The following is a 21,338-nucleotide window of genomic DNA, read 5'->3' as shown; positions in this document are numbered from 1 at the left end:
GGAAAAGACAAACAAAAAAATTGCAAGAAATCAATAAATTCCTTAAAGAAAGCCAAGAAAACCAAGAAAAAGCAATCAAACAGGTGAAAGAAACAGTTCAAGACTTGAAAACTGAAATAGAGGCAATAAAGAAGACACAAACTGAGGGAATGCTGGTAGTGGAAAATCTGAGTAAACAAACAGGAACTACAGATGCAAGCATAACCAATAGAATGTAAGAGATGGAAGGGAGAATCTCTGGCATTGAAGATATGATAGAGAAAATAGATTCATCAGTCAAAAGAAAGCATTAAAGCCAACAAAGTCATAAACAAAAAATTCAGGAAATCTGGGACATCATGAAAGGATCAAACCTAAGAATAACAAGGATAGAAGAAGGAGAAGAATAACAGTCAAAGGCACAGAGAAGATATTTAACAAAATTATAGAAGAAAAATTTCCCAACCTACAGAAGGAAATGCTTAGGAAGATACAAGAAGCTTACAGAACATCAAATAGACTGGACCCCTCAAAAATGTCCTCTCTCCATATAATAATCAAACAACTAAACATACAGAGTAAATAAAAATATTAAGAGCTGCAAAGGAAAGAAGCCAAGTAATATATAAAGGAAGATCCATCAGAATAACACCTGACTTCTCAGTGGAGACTTTGAAAGCCAGAAGGTCCTGGATAGATGTTATGCAGACACTAAGAGACCATGGATGCTAACCCAGACTATTATACCCAGCAAAACTCTCAATAACCACAAATAGAGTAAACCAAATATTCCATGATAAAACCAAATTTAAACAATACCTATTCACAAATCGAGCCCTACAAAAAGCACTAGAAGGAAAAAATCCAACCTGAGGAAGTTAGATGCACCCATGAAAACACAGGCAATAGATAATCCCACACCAACAAATACCAAAGAAGGGAAACACGCAATTCTACCACAAAAAATAACAGGAATTAACAATCACTGGTCATTAATATCACTTAATATTGATGGACACAATTTGCCTGTGAAAAGATGCAGGTTAACCTAATGGGTATGAAAACAGGATCCATCCCTCTGCTGAATACAAGAAACATACCTCAACTTCAAAGACAGACACTACCTCAGAGTAAAAGGCTGGGAAAAGACCAATCAAAAGGACTCAAGAAACAAGCTGGGGTAGCTATCCTAATATCTAACAAAATAGACTTCAAACTAATATTAATCAAAAGGGATCAGGAAGGACACTACATATTCATCGCAGGAAAAATAACACCAAGATGAAGTCTCAATTCTGAACATTTTTGCCCCAAATACAAGGGCACCCACATTTGTAAAAGAAACATCACTAAAGCTTAAATTGCACATCAAATCCTACACACCAGTAGTGGGAGACTTCAACATCCCACTCCCACCAATGGATGGGTCTGCCAGGCAGAAAATTAACAGAGAAATAAGGTAACTAATAGATATTATGACAAAAAATAGACAATAGATATCTACAGAACACTCCATCCTAACACAAAGGAAAATACCTTCTTTTCAGCACCCCATGGAACCTTTTCTAAAATCGACCACATACTCAGTCACAAAGAAAATCTTAACAGATTAAAAAAAAATTGGAATAACATCCTGTATTTTATGTTAGATTTCAACAACAACAAAAATTACAGAAAGCCTGCAATTGTATGGAAACTGAATAATTTCCATACAACCATGGGTCAAGGAAGAAATAAAGAAAAAAATTAAAGATTTCATAGAATATGAAAATGAATGTACAACATACCCAAACTTATGGAACACTATGAAAGCAGTGCTAAGAGGAAAATTCATAGCTCTAAATGCCCACATAAAGAAGTTGGAGAAATCTCACACTAGTGACTTAACAGATCACCTAAAAGCTCTAGAACAAAAAGAAGCAAACTCACCCAGGAGGAACAGATGCCAGGAAATAATCAAATTGAGGGCTGAAATCAATAAAATAGAAACAAAGAGAATAATACAAAGAATCAATGAAACAAAGAGTTGGTTCTTTGAGAAAATCAACAAGATAGATAAGCCCTTATCCAAACTAACCAAAAGGCAGAGAGAGAGAGCATCCAAATTAACAAAATCAGAAATGAAAAGGGAGACATAACAACAGACAACAAGGAAATCTAGAGAACCATCAAGTCATATTTCAAAAACTTGTACTCCACAAAATTGGAAAATCTGAAAGAAAAAAACAATTTTCTGGATAGGTACCACATACCAAAGTTAAATCAAGATCAGATAAACTATTTAAATAGACCAATAACCCCTAAGGAAATAGAAACAGTCATTAAAAGTCTCCCAACCAAAACCAAAACCAAAAACAAAAACAAAACAAAACAACAACAACAAAACCCAGGACCAGATGGTTTTAGTGCAGAATTCTACCAGAATTTCAAAGAAGAGCTAATACCAATGCTTTTTAAATACTTCCACACAATACAAACAGAAGGAATATTACCAACCTTTTTATGAGGCTACAGTTACCCTGATACCCAAACCACACAAAAAATCTAACAAAGAAAGAGAATTATAGACCAATTTCCTTCATGAACACTGATGCAAAAATACTCAATAAAATACTGGCAAACTGAATCCAAGAACACATCAAAAAATTATCCACCATGATCAAGTAAGCTTCATCCCAGAGATGCAAGAATGGTTCAACATACAAAAATCTGTCAATGTAATACACCATATAAACAAACTGAAAGAAAAAAAACCATATGATAATCTCATTAGATGCTAAAAAAAAGCCTTGGACAAAATCCAACACCCCTTCATAATAAACATCTTGGGGAGATCAGGAATATATAGAACATACCTAAACATAATAAAGGCAATTTACAGCAAGTCCACATCCAACATCAAATTAAATGGAGAGAAACTCAACGTGATTCCACTAAAATCAGGAACAAGACAAGGCTGTCCACTCTCCCCATATTTATTCAACATAGTACTTGTAGTTATAGGTAGAGCAATAAGACAACAAAAGGAGATCAAGGGGATACAAATTGGAAAGGAAGAAGTCAAACTTTCACTATTTGTAGATGATATGATAGCATACATAAGTGATCCCAAAAATTCTACCAGGGAAATCCTACAGCTGATAAATACCTTCAGTAATATGGCAGGATACAATATTAACTCAAAAAATCAGTAGCCCTCCTATATACAAATTATAAATGGGCTGAGAAAGAAATCAGAGAAACATCACCCTTTACAACAGCCACAAATAATATAAAATACCTTGGTGTAACTCTAATTAAGCAAGTGAAAGACCTGTATGATAAAAAGCTTTAAGTCTCTGAAGAAGAAATTGAAAAAGATATCAGAAAATGGAAAGATCTTCCATGCTCATGGACAGGTAGGATTAACATAGTAAAAACAGCTATCTTACCAAAAGCAATCTACAGATTCAATGCAATCCCCATCAAAATGCCAACACAATTCTTCACAGACCTGGAAAGAATAGCAGTCAACTTCATTTAGGAAAACAAAACACCCAGGATAGATAAAACAATTCTGTATAATAAAGTAACCTCTGGAGGCATCATGATACCTGACCTCAAACTCTACTATAGAGCTATAGTAATAAAAACAGCTTGATATTGGCATAAAAATGATACTGACATGTGGACCAATGGAATTGAACTGAAGACCCTGACATTAATTCACACACCTATGAGGACATGATTTTTAACAAAGAAGTCAAAACTGTACAATGGAAAAAAGAAATCATCTTCAACAAATGGTGCTGGCATAACTGGATGTCGCATGCAGAAGAATACAAATAGATCCATATCTATCACCATGCACAAAACTCAAGTCCAAATTGATCAAAGACGTCAACATAAATGCAGTTACACTGAACCTGATAGAAGAGAAAGTAAGAAGTAGTCTTGAATGCATTGGCACAGAAGACCACTTCCTAAATATAACACCAGTAGCACAGACACTGAGAGCAACAATTAATAATAAATGGAACCTCCTGAAACTGAGAAGCTTTTGTAAGGCAAAAGACATGGTCAATAAGATACAATGACAGCCCAAAGAATGGGAAAAGATCTTCACTAACCCCACATCTGACAGAGGGCTGATCTCCAAAATATATAAAGAATTCAAGAAACTAGACATCAAAATACTGAACAATTCAATTAAAAAAATAGGCTACAGAGCTAAACAGAGAATTCTCAACAGAAGAACCTCAAATGGCCGAAAGACATTTAAGGAATTGCTCAACATCCTTCATCATCAGGGAAATGCAAATCAAAACAACTCTGAGATACTATCTTACACCTGTCAGCATGGCTAAGATCAAACACACTGATGACAGCTTCTGTTGGAGAGGTTTCGGAGCAAGGTGAACACTCCTCCACTGTTAGTGGGAGTGCAAACTTGTACAGCCACTATGGAAATCAGTATGATGGTTTCTCAGAAAATTTGAAATCAATCTTCCTCAAGATCCAGCTATACCACTCTTGGGCATATACCCAAAGAATTCTCAACCATACCACAAGGACACATGCTCAACTATGTTCATAGCAGCATTATTTGTAATAGCCAGAACTTGGAAACAACCTAGATGCCCCTCAACAGAAGAATGGATAAAGAAAATATGGCACATATACACAATGGAGTACTACTCAGTAGTGAAAAAACAATGACAGCATGAAATTTGCAGGTAAATGGATGGAACTAGAAAATATCCTGAGTGAGGTAACCCAGACTCAGAAGGACAAACATGGTATGAACTCACTCATAAGTGGATATTAGAAGTAAAACATAGGATAACCAGACTACAACCCACAGCTCTAGAGAAGCTAGCTAACAAGTTGAACCCTAAGAAGGATGCATGGATCGCCCTTCGAAGGGGAAATAGATGAGATCTCCATGAGTAAACTGGGGATGAAGGGGGAAATAGAGGAGAGGGGATGGGGGATAGTTGAGCTGGAACAGGCACAGAGTGGGAGAGCAATGAAAGAGATACCATGATAGAGGGAGAAATCACGGGGATAGGGAGAAACAGGATGCTAGGGAAGTTCCCAGGAATCCGCAACGATGACCCCAGCTTAGACTACTGAAAACAGTGGAGAGGGTGCCTGAGCTGACCTACTCTGGTAATCAGATTCGTGAATACCCAAACTGTCCTCATAGAGCCTTCATCCAGTAACTGATGGAAGCAGATGCAGAGATCCACAGCCAAGTACCAGGCGTAGCTCCAGGAGTCCAGTCAAAGAGAGAGAAGAGGGAGTCTATGAGCAAGGGACATCAAGATCATGATACAGAAATATAGAGACAACCGAACTGAACTAGTGGGAACTCATGAACTCTGGACCAATAAATAGCTGTGGAGCCTGCATGGTACTGGACTAGGCCCTCTGCATAGGCAAGACAGTTGTGTAGTTTGACCTGCTTAAGGGGCCCCCTGGCAGTGGGATCAGGATCCATTCCTGGTGCATGTACAGGCTTTTTTGAGCCCAGTGCCTATGCTAGGACACCTTATACAGCCTTGGTGCAGGGAAAGGGGCTTGGACCTGCCTCAACTGAAGGTACCAAGTTCTGCTGACTCCCCATGGGAGGCTTTGCCTTGGAGGAGAAGGGGATGGGGGATGGGTTGGAGGGAAGGCTGGGGGCAGAAGGAAGGAAAAAAGGGGGAATCTGTGGTTGGTATGTAAAATTAATAGAAAAAAAATAAATAAAAATGGGAAACACTATTACAATGGAGGGAGTTAGGTCTCTGTATGATTACACAATGCATGGTTTAAAAATGGAACAATTAAATGAAGGGATAATCAACCTAACTGGGATTGACATAATGTTAATTATCATTTTGACAATCCTTATTGTTGGTTTGATAATTCTTGGTTTATCTCTAAAAAAGTTGGTTAATATGAGTGCCAAGATAGAGGCCTTAGAAAAACTTATTAAAACAGATCATAGAGATATTCAGGCAGACAGAGTAATTTAAAGGAGAACCAACCTTAGCATTACATTATAAAATTAGAGAGGAACAGCCCAAGGTTTCCAAACAACCAACCTTAATTTATCCAGTCACCTTACAGGAATAATTGCCAAATAACAGATATCCCCAAGGCTGTGTAAGAGCTAACTGGACTCCTGTGGAAAAGTTAGATTTGAGGAAATTCAAGGAAGCAATATTCTCACATAGTATGAGTTCACCTATTGTGAATCAAATATTAAAATCATGGTCAACTAGTGACCAAATTGTCCCACAAGACTGGAGAGACTTGGTTACAACAATATTGGAACGTGGTCCCCAATTACAATGGAGGAAGACCTGGTGGAAAGATGAAGCTAGAACTATTAAACAACGAAATAGGACTAGAGGTATTGAAGTCTCCCAAGACAAACTTCTTGGAGTGGGTGATTATGCAGATGTACAAAAACAGTCTCTATATGATGACCATACCCTGGCTCTATGTCATGCAGCAGCTTTGAATGCTTAGGACAGAATTGAAGAAGTTGGAAAGAGAACTGAGTCATTTACTAAAGTTATACAGGGTCCAAAAGAAACATTCACTGATTTTTTTTTTAACAAAGAATGACTTCAACTGTAAATAGACGGATACCAAATTTAGAAGCTAGACAGATAATAATTGAATCTTAGGCTTTTAAAAATGCTAATTCACAATGCAAAAGAATAATTGGTTCTTTAAAGGCAAGATCAACACCCATAGAGGAATGGATCAGAGATACAATCAACATTGAATCTCATAACCATGATGATGCTTGGATAGAAGTGATTTCCAGAGGCTTGAAGAAAAATCAGAATGTCAGATGTTATAATTGTGACAAACAAGGTCACAATTAGATGTAGACAGGGCATTCCTAGAAACAACAGTTGTTTGTTTGTTTGTTTTCTAGGAATAATCCAAACAAAAGGCTCTTCCCCTCTGGAGTATGCAGAAGGTGTGGCAAAGGCCAACATTGGACCAATGAATGCAGATCAACAAAGGACAGACAGGGTAACCCTTTGCTGTTGGGAAATGTCTTGGGGGGCCTCTTGCAGGTCCCCATGTCAAATTTGGTTCAGTCATTGTCTGTCATCATGGGGGAAACTCCTCTACAATGTGATTAAAAGATCTAATACCTATTGTTAAAAAAAAATACTGCTCTGTATGATAGAACAGCTTTAGAAGATAAAACAAAAATTTCAGAAGAAACCAAAACAAGAGAGATCTCTTGATTAGAAGCAGTGACTGTTCATTAACCAGCATGACCATTCAATCTAAACTAACTTATAACACTAACAAATGATTTTTTCATTTGATCAGATATAACTTGCCAAAACAGAAACTCCCCAAATTTAGGCTTGGGGCAGGGTTTTGTTTTTGTCTTTCCAGGAGAATGAGGCAACCAGTTAAGGAATCTGAAGACAATTGAACAAATGAGACATCTGAAGAAAAAGGATGAATTATCCACAGAAAATGTCCCAAGAAAGGAATAAATTGACCTATCGATATATCACATTTCCAACAGAATAAAATTTCATAAATCTTCCCAAATGTTTGTTTCTGCTATTCTCTATAGACACATAATGCAAATGGTCTTTTTGTAGTCCCAGTTCAATTAAAAATTAAAGGTGGCTTTGGAGTTGGAGTGTTTCTCTCTCCTCTAAACCCAAACATGTTTGTTAAAAGAAAAATCTAAAATCTCTGTCTTATGTCAGAAGAGCTACCTGAAATGGGACAGAAGAAAAACAAAAATTAAGGAATAATTCTATTGCTACTAATCTCATGATCTTCTTTTTTTATTTTGACTCTTTAAAACTTTTCATGCTCGCTTCAGCAGCACATATACTAAAAACAACAACAAAAAAACCCCACTCTTCTTAAAGGATGAATATTATATCAAAATTTATATGATTAATATATTTTAAACTTTTTGTCATGATATTAATGGTCATGTACTCCACAGAATTGGAAAATCTAAAAGAAATGGACAATTTTCTCAATAGATACCACTTACCAAAGTTAAATCAAGATCAGATAAAAAATTTAAATAGGCTATGACCCCTAAGGAAATAAATAGAAGCAGTCACTAAAAATCTCCCAGCCAAAAGAAGCACAGGACCAGACAGTTTTAGCACAGAATTCTACCAGACTTTCAAAAAAAAAAAAAAAAAAAAAAAAAAAAAGAGCAAATGCCAATACTAGTCAAATTATTCCACAAAATAGAAACAGAAGTAATGTTGCCCAATTCATTTTATGAGGCCACAGTCACAATGATATGCAAACCACACTAAGATTTAACAAAGAAAGAGAACTACAGACCAATTTCCCTCATGAATATAGAGCTAAATACTCAATAAAACTCACAAACTGAATGCAAGAACACATCAAAAAGATAATTCACCATGATCAAGTGGACTTCATCATAGAGATGCAGGGATGATTTGGCATATGGAAGTTAGTCAATATAATCTACCATATAAACAAACTGAAAGAAAAAAATAACATGATCATCTCATTAGATGCTGAAAAAGCCTTTGACAAAATCCAACATTCTTTCAAGATAAAATTCTTGGGGGCTGGAGAGATGGCTCAGAGGTTAAGAGCACTGCTTGCTCTTCCAAAGGTCCTGAGTTAAGTTCCCAGCAACCACATGGTGGCTCACAACCATCTGTAATAAAATCTGGTTCCTTCTTCTGGCCTGCAGGGATACGTGCAGACAGAACACGATATACATAATAAATAAATAAATCTTTTAAAAAAGATAAAATTCTTGGAGTGATCAGGGATGCAAGAGACATACTTAAACATAATGAAGACAATTTACAGCAAGCCTATAGCCAACACCAAATTAAATGTAGAGAAACTCAAAGCGATTCCACTAAAATCAGGAATAAGACAAGGCTATCCACTCTCTCTGTATCTATCTATTCCAGATAGAGCAATAAAACAACTAAAGAAGATCAAGGGCAGATAAATTAGAAAGGAAGAAGCCAAAGTATCACTATTTGCAGATAATATGATAGTACACATAAGTGACCCCAAAAATTCTATTAGGTAACTCCTACAGCTGATAAATACCTCCAGTGAAATGGCTGGATACAAGATTAATTCAAACAATCAGTAGTCTTTCTGTATACAAATGACAAATGGGCTGAGAAAGAAATCATGAAAACAACACCCTCCACAATAGGCACAAATAATATAAAATATCTTGCGGATAACTTTAACCAAGTAAGTGAAGGATTTGTATGACAAAAACTTCAAGTCTTTGAAGAAAGAAATTGAAGAAGATATCAGAAGATAGAAAGATGTCCCATGCTCATGAAATGGTAGAATAAAAATAGTAATAGTGGCCATCTTACCAAAAGCAAACTACAGATCCAGGGTAATCCCCATCAAAATTCCAACACAAATCTTTACATATTTTGAAAGGACAATGTTTAACTTCATATAGAAAAGCAGAAAACCAAAGATAGCTAAAACAATCCTGAACAATGAAAGAACTGTTTCCCCTGATTTCAAGCTGTACTACAGAGCTATAGTAATGAAAACCACATGGTATTGGCATAAAAACAGATAGGCTGATCAATAGAATTGAATTGAAGACCCAGATGTAAATCCACACACCTTATATGATTTTTTTTTTATTAAGAAGCCAGGAATACACAATGGGAAAAAAGAAAGCATCTTCAAGAGATGGTACTGTTTGTTGTGGGATATTTATACACTGTGTGAAGATATATTGCTATAATTGGTTTAATAAAGAGCTGAACAGCCAGTAGCTAGGGAGGAGGTATAGGTGGGATTTCTGGGCAAAGAGAGAAAGTAGGAGGAATCTAGGCATGCAAGAGATACCAATGATACATGGAGAGAGTTGGACATACAGAATGAAAGAAAGGTAAAAAACCATGTAGTAAAATGTAGATGAATAGAAATTGGTTAATTTAAGTTCTAAGAGCTAGTTAGGAACAAGCATAAGTTATAGGCCAAGCTTTCATAATTAATTTAAGTCCACATCATTATTTGCGAGCTGGCTGGCAGGACAGAGAAAGACTCATTACAGCTGGTCTAACTGGATATCTGCATGTAAAAAAATGCAAATAGATCCTATCACCTGCATAAAACTTAAATTCAAGTGGATCAAAGACCTCAACATAAAATTGGATACACTGAAGCTGATAGAAGAGAAATTGGGCAATACCCTTGAATGCATTGACACAGGAGATAACTTCCTGAACAGAACACCAATAGGGCAGACACTAAGGTCAACAATTAATTAATGGGGCCTCATGAACCTGAAAAGCTTCCATAAAGCAAAGAACATAGCCAATAGGAAAAATGGCAGCCTACAAAATGGGAAAAGATTTTCACCCACTCCACATCTGACAGAGGACTAATATCCAAAATATATAAAGAACTCAAGGAATTAAACATCAACAAAGTAAATAATCTAATAAAAAATGGCTTACAGATCTAAACAGAGAATTCTCAACAGAGGATTCTCAAGGGCTGAGAAACACTTAAAGAAATCTTCATGTAGATCTCATTCCATTTCTCTGTCATTGGGCGATCCCTGTGACTTTCTTGGGGTCCTGTTTTCCAGGTAGCCTGCCTGGTGATGTGAGTAGCAGTCCAGTCATCCTTGTTCCACATCTAGTATCCTGTTATGAGTGAGTACATAACATGTTTGTCTTTCTGAGTCTGGGATACCTCACTCAGGATGATTTTTTCTAGGTCCGTCCATTTGTCTGCATGAGTGGGGGTAGTGAAGGGCGAGGGTCGAGGGAAAGAGAGCTTGGGTGAGTGGGAGATCCCAGCTGGATCAACAACAGAGAGGGAGAACAAGGAATAGGAGACCATGGTAAATGAAGCCCACATGAGAATAGGAAGAAACAAAGTGCTAGAGAGGCCCACAGAAATCCACAAAGATACCCCCACAACAGACTGCTGGCAATGGTCAAGAGACAGTCCGAATTGACCTACTCTGATGATGGGATGGCCAAACACCCTAATTGTCGTGCTAGAAACCTCATCCAACTACTGAGGGATCTGAATGCAGAGATCCATGAGTAGGCCCCAGGTGGATCTCTGGGAGTCCAATTAGCGAGAATGAGGAGGGTTTATATGAGAGAGAATTGTTGAGACCAAGGTCGGATAAAGCACAGAGACAAATAGCCAAACAAACGGAAACACATGAAATATGAACCAATGGCTGAGGGGTCACCAACTGGATCAGGCCCTCTGAGTGGGTGAGACAGTTGATTGGCCTGATCTGTTTGGGAGGCATCCAGGCAGTGGCACCGGGTCCTGTGCTCATTGCATGAGTCGGCTGTTTGAAACCTGGGGCCTATGTAGGGTCCCTTGGCTCGGCCTGGGAGGAGGGGACTGGACCTACCTGGTCTGAGTCCACCAGGTTGATCTCAGTCTGTGGGGAAGGCTTTGCCCTGGAGGAGATTGGAATGGGGGGCGGGCTGGGGGGAAGGTGAGGGTGGGGGAGGGAGGAGAACAAGGGAATCTGTGCCTATATGTAGAACTTAATTGTATTGCAAAATAAATAAATTATAAAAAAAAAAAAAGAAATCTTCAACATCTTTAGCCATCAGGGAAACACAAATCAAAACTACTTTGAGATTCCATCTTATAGCTGTCAAAATAGCTAAGATCAAAAACACAAGTGACAGCTCATGCTGGAGAGGATGTAGTGCAAAGGGGATACTCCCCCATTGCTGGTGGGTGTGCAAACTTGTATAGCCACAATGGAAATCAATATGGTGGTTCCTCATAAATTCTTGAATCAATCTACCTGAAGACCCAGCTATACCACTCCTGGGCATACATCTCCACCCTACCATAAGGACACCTGCTCAGCTATAATCATAGCAACTTTATTCATAATATCCAGAAACTAGAAACAGCCTAGATGTTCTTCAACCAAAGAATGTACAAAGAAAATTTGGTGTATTTACACAATGGAGTATTACTCAGCTGTTGAAAGCAATTACATCTTGAAATTTGCAGGCAACTGGATGAAACTAGAAAAAAAAACATCCTGAGTGAGGTAACCCAGACCCAGAAAGACAAACACAGTATGTACTCACTTATAAGTGGATATTAGCTGTTATGTAAGGGATATTCATGCTACAATCTACAGACACAGAGAAGTTAAGTAACAAGGAGAGTTCAAGGAGGGGACACATGGATCTTCCTGTGAATGGGAAATAGAATAGATTTTTCAGGTGGACTGGGGGCAGGTAAGGGTGAGAACAGGAAGGATCAGGTGGGGGCTGGGGAGAGACAGGCAGAAAGAGTATTGGGAGTGATGACTGGATTTGGGAAGTATTGTGGAAACCTAGTGCAGTGGAAATAACCTGGAATCTATGAGGGTGACCCAAATGACTACTTCTAGTAATGGGGGATATGGAAGCTGAACTGGTTATCTTCTGTAACCAGGAAAGTCTTCCAGTGGTGAGAATGGGACAACAACCCAGCCACAAAACCTTTGAACTACAATTTGTCCTGCCTGCAAGATATGCTCAGGAAATAGTGGTGCAGAACTTGTGGGAATGGCCAACCAATGACTGGTCCAACTTGAGGCCCACACCACTAGAGGGAATCCATGCCTGACACAGCCTGGATGACCAGGAACAGAGGCTGAATAGCTCAGAGACCTAGGATAGAACCAAACATGATTGTTTAAACGAAAAGTCAATTCAATGGTTCCTAATGATATTCTGCTATATTCATAGATTGGTGTACAGCCCAGAGAAGCTTCTTCCAGCAACTGATGGGAACAGATGCAGAGACCCACAGCCAAACATTAAGTGCAGCTCAGGGAACCCTGCAGAAAAGGAAGAGGAAGGATTGCAAGAGCCAGAGGGGTCCAGGACATGGTAAGAATATGGCTCATAGAATCAACTAAGAAAGGCTCATAGGGGATCACAGAGACTGAATCGACAGTCATGGAGTCTGTATGGGTATGAGCTAGCTCCTCTGCATATGTTATGTTTATGCAGTTTGGTGTCCTTGTGGGACTCCTAACAGAGGGAGTGGGTGGTGTCTCTGACTCTTTTGCCTGCTCATGGTACCATTTTCCTCCTACTAGGTTGTCTCTTCCAGTCTTTATATGAGGGTTTGAGTCCAGTTTTATTGTAATTTCTTATTCCATGTTCAGTTTATATTCCTGGGAGGTCTGCCATTTTTTGAAGAGAAATGGAGGAGTCGATCTCATGGAGAGGGGAGTTGGAGAAAGGACTGGAAGGAGTGGAGGGAGGGGAAACTGCAGTGGGGCTACAATGTATGGGAGAAGAATAAATATTAAAAAAAAAGGAATAAAAAATGGTAAAGGAAAAAGAATTTATATGCAGTTAGATCAAAACAACAGGATAAATACTACTGGTTTCCCTCTATCTTTTTGGTAGCAGTGTTATTATTTTATAGAAAAAATATAAAGTACCTCCCAGGAAATCTGCATATGTATTTAACCAGAAAATAAGCTTTCAGAAATGTGTGAAGTCATCTCTTGTGAGTTAAGTTGTTCTAGCTGACACCAAGAACACTCAGTGTAGGATTTCTAGGGACATTTCAATTCCTTTGGGTCTATTGATTCAATGGTCTGACAATCATAAGGAGGGACACAGGTACCTCCCTCTAAAGTATCTATTCATCCATATTGGTGATGGCTATACAAGGGTAAACAGCTTGGATGACAGGCATATGTTCAGGGGTTATGTGGCCAGTCAGAGACAGTCAGGAGGGAGACAGATACACTGTGGTAATATATTGTGTATCAAATAAAGCTTGCCTGAGGATCAGAGGACAGAGCCAGCCACTGGATTAAACATAGAGGACAGGCAGTGGTGGCACACACTTTTAGTTCTAGCACTCGAGAGGCAGAGATCCGTCTGGATCTCTGTGAGTTCAAAGCCACCCGGGACTACATGAGGTTGATTCAGTCTAGGAGAGAAACAGAGACAAGCAGTGGTGGCACACACCTTTAATCCCAGCACTTGGGAGTCACATGCCTTTAATATGGCTGGGCGGGAAAAAGGTATATAAGGTGTGAGGAGACCAAAACTAAAGCCTTTTAGGCTGAGGACTCAGAGGTGCTCAGTCAGAGGATTCGTGGAGATAGGATCTTGCCTTCCATTTGGCCTGAGGATTCAGCAGTGGTGAGAAGTTTCTCTAGTGGCTTGTTCCTTTGTCTCCCTTATCTTTCAGCATTTACCCCAATATCTGGTTCTAAGTTGTAACACAAATTGCTAAACAGTCTTATTAATAAAAAAAAAAACCCTTGAAGTCAGATATTGGGGTGAAAGCTGAAAGATCAGAGGAATAGAACAAGCCAGCCACAAGTTCTTACTGCTAGGAAATCCTTAGGCCAAGAGAGCTACTTTCTGTATACTTATGCCTATATACCTTTCTGTGCCCTGCCATCTTACTTCCTCTCTCTGCCCAGCTACATCACTTCCTCTTTCCACCCAGCTCTATCACTTCCTGTCTGTCTGTACAGACCTCCAGACCTCTATGGTTAACTAGTGCTGGGACTAAAGGCATGTGCCACCATGCCTCACTCTGTTCCCAGTGTGTCCTTGAACTCACAGAGATCCGGAAGAATCTCTGCCTCCCGAATGCTAGAATTAAAGGTGTGTGCTACCACTGCCTGACCTCTGTGTTTAATACAGTAGCTGGCTTTGTCCTCTGATCCCCAGGCAAGCTTTATTTGTTAGAGCACAAATAAAATATCACCACAATGAGTTTTTATTGTAAGACCATTTAGATTTCAAGCAACAGTATACACACAATTGGGAAGAGTCTGGGGAGAGTAAGAGAAAAGGCAGAAAGGTGGGGTGACAGGAGACATTACAGACAGCAGAGAAGGAGGACAGGGGTCAGAAAAAAAGCAAAATAAGTAAGATAACCCAAGAACGAAAGCAGGTGACAAACAGGAAGTAGTATAGGCAGCAGGCCTCCAGAGCTGTCCTTTCCCCCACAGGTGTTATTGAGCTTCTTGAGAAGCAAATAGATCCCATTCTTGGACTTTAGCATGGATTTTGTCATGAGGACTGGGACTGTGGTGATATTGTGTTCCCCAAAATATTGTGCACCCTAGTAAACTTATCTGGGGTCAGAGAACAGAACAGCCACTAGATAGACATAGAGGCCAGAAAATGGTGGCACATACACCTTTAATCCTAGCATTCCAAAGGCGGAGACCTGTCTGGATCTCTGTGAGTTCAAAGCCACACTGGAAACAGCCAGGCATAGTGACACACACATTTAATCCCAGGAAGTGATGGAAGAAAGCAGAAAGGTATTTAAGGCGTGAGGATCAGGAGCTAGAGCCCAGTTAAGCTTTTAGGCTTTTGAGCAGCAGTTCAGCTGAGATCCATTTGGATGAGGACTCAGAGGCTTTCAATCTGAGAAAACAGGGTCAGCTGATGAATTGGTGAGGTGAGGTGGCCTGTTCTGCTTCTCTGATCTTCCAGCATTTACTCCAATACCTGACTTCAGGTTTGTTTTTATTAATACGACCTTTTAAGATTCGTGTTACACTGGGACCCTGGTGGGATCTGGCAGCAGCTCAAAGTGAAGCAGAGTCAGGGCCATGGCTACCTTCAATTCATTCATGGCAAACTGTTTCCTGATGCAGTTCCTGGGCCAGGCAGAGACAGTGAAGTAAGATTTGGCCTCAGACCTGTTCTTAGTTCATCAACCATTGGCCCATGAGCCCCATCCAGAACTGGGCATTAGGGTTCTCCTTCATGGTCCCAGCCTGACTCCTGATTTTTGACAAAGCCTTTCACTCTTCCAGGACTAGTTCTGCCCCTAGTACTGCTCTCAGACACATGGGATATCATTTGAATAGTGCCAGCACTGTGGGGCACAGAGTGCTACCACGTGAGTCTTTTAATGAGTATAGTTAGCCAATTCCCCCACTAATAGCTTCTAGATCTCCAGCCTGGATTCTCCTGTTTGGGACAATATGAGAAGGGGTGGGTCATATTCCTGGACATTATTATCTCTCTATAAAATATACAAATGATTTCAGCATGGGAGTTAATTATTAGTGAACAGATTCAAACATCATCTTGGTGTTCCTCACGTTGCTCCCTTAATCTTCTTCCCATTCAGGGTCAGATTCAACACTTTAGTTCTTCAAACTACCAGCATCTGTAGTCATGTAACCTCATCTTGAAAAGGTAGTCTCCTGCCATCCAGTGGCTGCACTATGGTTTGTTTGTTTGTTTTTTGTTTGTTTGTTTGGTTTTTTTTTGTTGTTGTTTTTAAGCTAGTTAAGATGAAATTCTTAGCCCTGGATAAACTTTGTCCTAAAAATATTCCTTCCAGTGAAACACCATGCATCTAACCAACTCTATGGAAGTTGATTTAGCATTGTAGAAGTCACAGAATTATTGAATCAGAAGAACATACTTTGCACCCATTAATTATGAGATTTTGGCCATTTGTGTTCTACAGGATGAGTCCTGTAGACTTTGTGGATTTTCACAGGAGCCCTTTGCTGCTTGTCTGGCTCAGCACTTTGCCATTATCCACACAAGCACCATGCAGAGGGATTTCCTCAGGAGCAGTTGATGTCCTCATTCCTGTTTACCATCACATTCCTGGGCATATCAAGCCAGTTTACTAAGTCCCTTCCCTCACGCATAATTTTTTGAACAGGGAAACTATATACAAATTGTCAGAATTTTTATATGCAGTGAATTTTTGTGAGACTAAAGGCCAAAAATGTGTGAGATGACTGTCACTGTGTCCAACCTACAATGATCTGTGAACTTTCACATATATGACTTTAACAGAAGGACCATCAATGTAGACAAGAGGTAGATTATTGAATTTACTCTGAAAAAAAGGATATAGAAATGATAGAATAGAGGGTAGATTATTGAATCTACTCTGAAAAAAGGATATAGAAATGATAGAATAAAGGGTAGATTATTGAATCTACTCTGAAAAGAAAAAAGAGAGGATTCAGATATGATATAGATAAAAAGGTAGACTATTGAATCTACTTTTTAGAAAGCAACTACTAGTTTTAAATATTTTACATTGGATTGGATTTTTGTATATTATATACAAATTATGTATATTGATACAGATTTTAGATTGATTTTGTTAGAAAATACTGTACATATATTTCTACTCTTATTCAGTATATTGTACCTATACAGTTCATTTAATAATGTAATGCATTTACATTATTTGTTAATCCTTGAATGTTGTTATTACCAACTATTAGGATATAAAGAAATGAAAGTTAGACATTACAATCAAACTTGTAGTCATATTAGGTATGTTTTCAAGGTCAAGCAGAGATATATTTTAGATAGAAAGGTCATCTTCAAAACCTTCAGAGATCTATAGAATATGGCATTTAAGATGTTTTAATAATACATATTTTTTCTTTTTTTATGACTATGAGACATGCCTGTTCCTGGCAGCACCAATCTACTTCAGAGAAGATATGGGCATTGAAGAAAATGCATATGGAGTTAACTTTCATTGTGGCAAAAGTTAACCACTGGGCAAGAAAGTGCCCTTGTATTGACTGTTGACAGTATGCTGTCCAAAATGGACAAGCAGGATACACACACACACACACACACAAGGGGGGCTGCCAATCCTTGCCAAGACAAGTGTGGTTGCAGCTTTGGCAACAGGCATCCTCTGAGGCCAGGACAATATGGCACCATTGCTGAAGTGGCTTTGCAATCCAGAAAAGGTACAGTGCTCCTTCCTTCAAAGGCAGCAGAACAGGCAGTGGGCCAATGGCTCCAGATGTGCAGTGGAACAGTAGCTAGAACAGTTATTCTTGAAGGAGTAACTAGGCTGATGGAGTCTGGCCTCTCAATGGTAGACTGGCATTTAATAAAGGAGATGAAGCCAACCACAAGCTGAGAAGAATGGGATGCTGAGATGAAGCCACCCACAAGCCGAGAAGAATGGGAAGCTGAATTCCAAAAATACCAGCAATTTCCAGAATTTAAAATCCTGGATCATGACATGACACTGGCAGAATTCAAGTTTATCTGGTACATGGAATACTCACACTGAATGTGGGGTCGAGTTGTAGGCCTTGCATACATCCTGCTTCACAAATGAGTCTGTCAGATATGCTAAGCCTGTAGGCCAAAGATGATGCCCCCATGTTGCAGAGAAACCTTGGGTGACTGTTTAGGAAGCTGGCTGTTTCTGTCATAACTCACATTTTTTTGTAAGTCTCTTGTTTGCACTTCGTGTTTTACTAGGTAATATTATTTCCTTCTCGGGTGTCCGAGGGAGTTGAAGATTAGATAGTTGTAGTTATAGTTTTCCTTGTTAAGAAATTCAGAAAAGAAACTCACTAAGAGGTGTTAAGTGTGTAAGTTTGCAAGACATCATAAGGTAGTTTTCTGTTGGTAATACAAGATAAGATAGAAAGTGAATTAGGTACATTTTGGACTCACCAAGATAGGATAGATAATGGAATATTTTCTTTGAATTTGTAAAATGCAAATGGACTAGACATTGTTGATGTATTTATTGCTTGTATATATTATATATAGTTATTGTACTAATTGTATATAGTTTTTCTTATATTAGTTATAACTATTTTATTAGATAAAAAAGGGGAAATGTGATATTTTATTTGTGCTTTAATAAATAAAGCTTGTCTGGAGATCAGAGGAAAAGGCCAGCCATTATAAGTAAACAAAGAAGTCAGGAATTGATAGCACATGCCTTTAATCCTATTACTTGGCAGGCAGAGATTTGTCTGGATCTCTGTGAGTTTAAGGTCACACTAGAAACAGAGTCAGGTGGTACATGCCTTAAATTCCAACACTAGTTAACCATGGAGGTCTGGAGTTCTGTACAGACAGACAGGAAGTGACAGAGCTGGGCAGGAAGAGGAAGTGATATAGCTGGACAGAAAGCAAATCAGATGGCAGAACAGCAAGACACATAGGCATGGGTAAACAGGAAGTATCTCGTATTTGGAAGCTGCCGAGTTGGTGAGGTAAGGTTAGCTGTGGCTTTCCCTATTTCCCTGATCTCTCAGGTTTTCACCCCTATATCTGGCTCTGTGTTTTTTTTTTTATTTAATAAGACCATTTAGAAATTCATCTACAGATGTTATTTGCATTTCCCTAATGATTAGTGATGTTGAACATTTTTTGCACATCTGTTTTCCTTTGTACATTCTTGTTTGAGGAATTTCTAATTTGGGTCCATTCTAAAATAAGGTTTTTTGTTGGTTTTTGCTGCTCAGTTTCCTGTATATTCTGTTAATTTATTGGATGAATAGCTGGAACACATTGTCTCTGCTTTGTGTGTTGATTGTTTCCTCTGCTGTGCAGAAGCTAATTTAGTTAAATATACTCATTAGTCTAGTTTAACATTTGCTGACTGTGCTATTAGAGAATATCCCAAAAATTCTGTCTAGCCCAATGTCCCAAAGTCTCTTTCCTATATTCTGTTGTAGTAGTTACATGTTGAGATGTATAGGTCTAGTTGGACATCAGCTTCCCCAGCCCCATTCATTGAAGAGATTTTCCATTCTTCAGCATATTCATTCCTACTGCCTTTGTAAAACAAACAAACAAACAAACAAACAAACAAACAAACTCAATTGATTGTAAATGTGTGACTTTGCTCCTGAGTTCTGAGTTCTGTTCCATTTTGTCTAGCTAATGGATCTCATCTTATGTTCTTTTGCTTATGGGTCTTTGTAGTACAATTTAATCTGAGTTATTATAATTCTACCAGCTTTGCTCTATTTGCTCAAGATTCTCTGACTACTTGGACTCTTTCTAAAGTTCTATACAGTTTTCAGAGTGCTTGAAAAACTTTTCTGTTCTTTCTCAAAATGTAGCTGAACTAATGTAGCTACCTGAAAAGCCAAGGAACTAGGAGCAAGGCCCTGTCTGAAGGTAGTACAGTGGGGTGAAACCCACTCATGGAAGCAGAAAGTGACATTATATCCCAAGCAGAAGGCCTCAGAGATTTCTCTCTGTGGCATCCAGGGTTTTGACCTAGAAATAGTTTGAAAAAATAGGGAACTTGTGTTTACAAGAAACAAGAGAAGCAAGTTCAAATTCAAATGAGGTGCTAGAAGCAGAGGCAACATCCCAGTGAGCTTAATGCAAGTGTATGGACAATGTATGTAGGCAACGGTCCCCAGAGTCACAAGCAACAACACTCAGGTAGTAATCAGATACAGGAAGGATTGATGACATCCTGTCTCTTTCAGGGTTGACAGAGCAGGAGGCAGAAGGTCACCAAGGAATCATGTGTAGGAGGACCTGATGGGGGAATATCGTTCTGTATGCTGTAAATATGTGTTCTCTGATTGGTTGATAAATAAAGCCATTTGGCCTATGGCAAGGCAGCTTAGAGGCAGGTGGGAAATTCAAAGAGAGAGACAGGAAGAAGGCAGGGGAGATGCCAGTGAGCCACAAAAGGAGGAACATGTAATGGGATGCAGGTAAAGCCATGGAACATATGGCAATATATAGATTAATAGTTATAGGCTAATTTAAGATATGAGAGCTAGCTAGCAAAAGACTTGAGCCATGGCCATACAGTTTTAATTAATATAAGCCTGTGTGTTTACTTGGGGGATGTAAGTGGGAGAGATTTATCCCGACCATGAGCCAGGTGGGACACAGAAAACCTTCAGCTACAAGGACCTGCTTGAGATCTCCCACTAGCAAGGCCTTTTTTCCCTTTTAAGCTCCTTTCACCCCTCATGGGGCAGCTGTTCATTCATTAAGCCTTCTGAAGAACTTCCAAACACTAATGTTAGGCAAGCTGGCAGATGGCATGGTTAAGCTACACTGTTTTAGTATTGTGAAGAGCAAGGTTCCCAAGGCTCACATGACTGACCAAACCTGAAACCTTTCTTGCTCAGGTCAATCAGGCTCTGACTTGGTACTCTTCTGAGGAATCAAACGTGAAGGATGTTAATCTTTGAATAGACTAGAGGCCTGATTAGTGAGTGATATTAATCCTTTAATAGCCTGGAGACCTGATTATTTTTTTCACAAGAGGTGTGTTTCTTCCTCTGAGCCCACAGACAAGAGCCCATTGTCCACATGAGAACCTTACAGTTGAGCAAGTGTAGGTATCAGATGTCACATAGGTGAGGCCTCCTGGAGCATGTGAGATCCATCTTGACAGTCTGGAGGGAATCCATAATACCAGAGAGCAGATGCCACCTCCTTCCCTGGTCCCAAAAAGGACCTGTCACCTCCTAAAATCCCCCCCCCAGTCTCTCTTTCCTTCCCTCTCCTTCAAAAAGCATAGGAACAACATGCCATCTTGTGAACTTTATTACAGGGAGGAAAAAAGAT

Source organism: Peromyscus eremicus, chromosome 2 (genome assembly GCF_949786415.1).
Source record: "Peromyscus eremicus chromosome 2, PerEre_H2_v1, whole genome shotgun sequence".
Taxonomy (NCBI): Eukaryota; Metazoa; Chordata; class Mammalia; order Rodentia; family Cricetidae; genus Peromyscus; species Peromyscus eremicus.
This window is presented reverse-complemented; position numbering follows the sequence as displayed.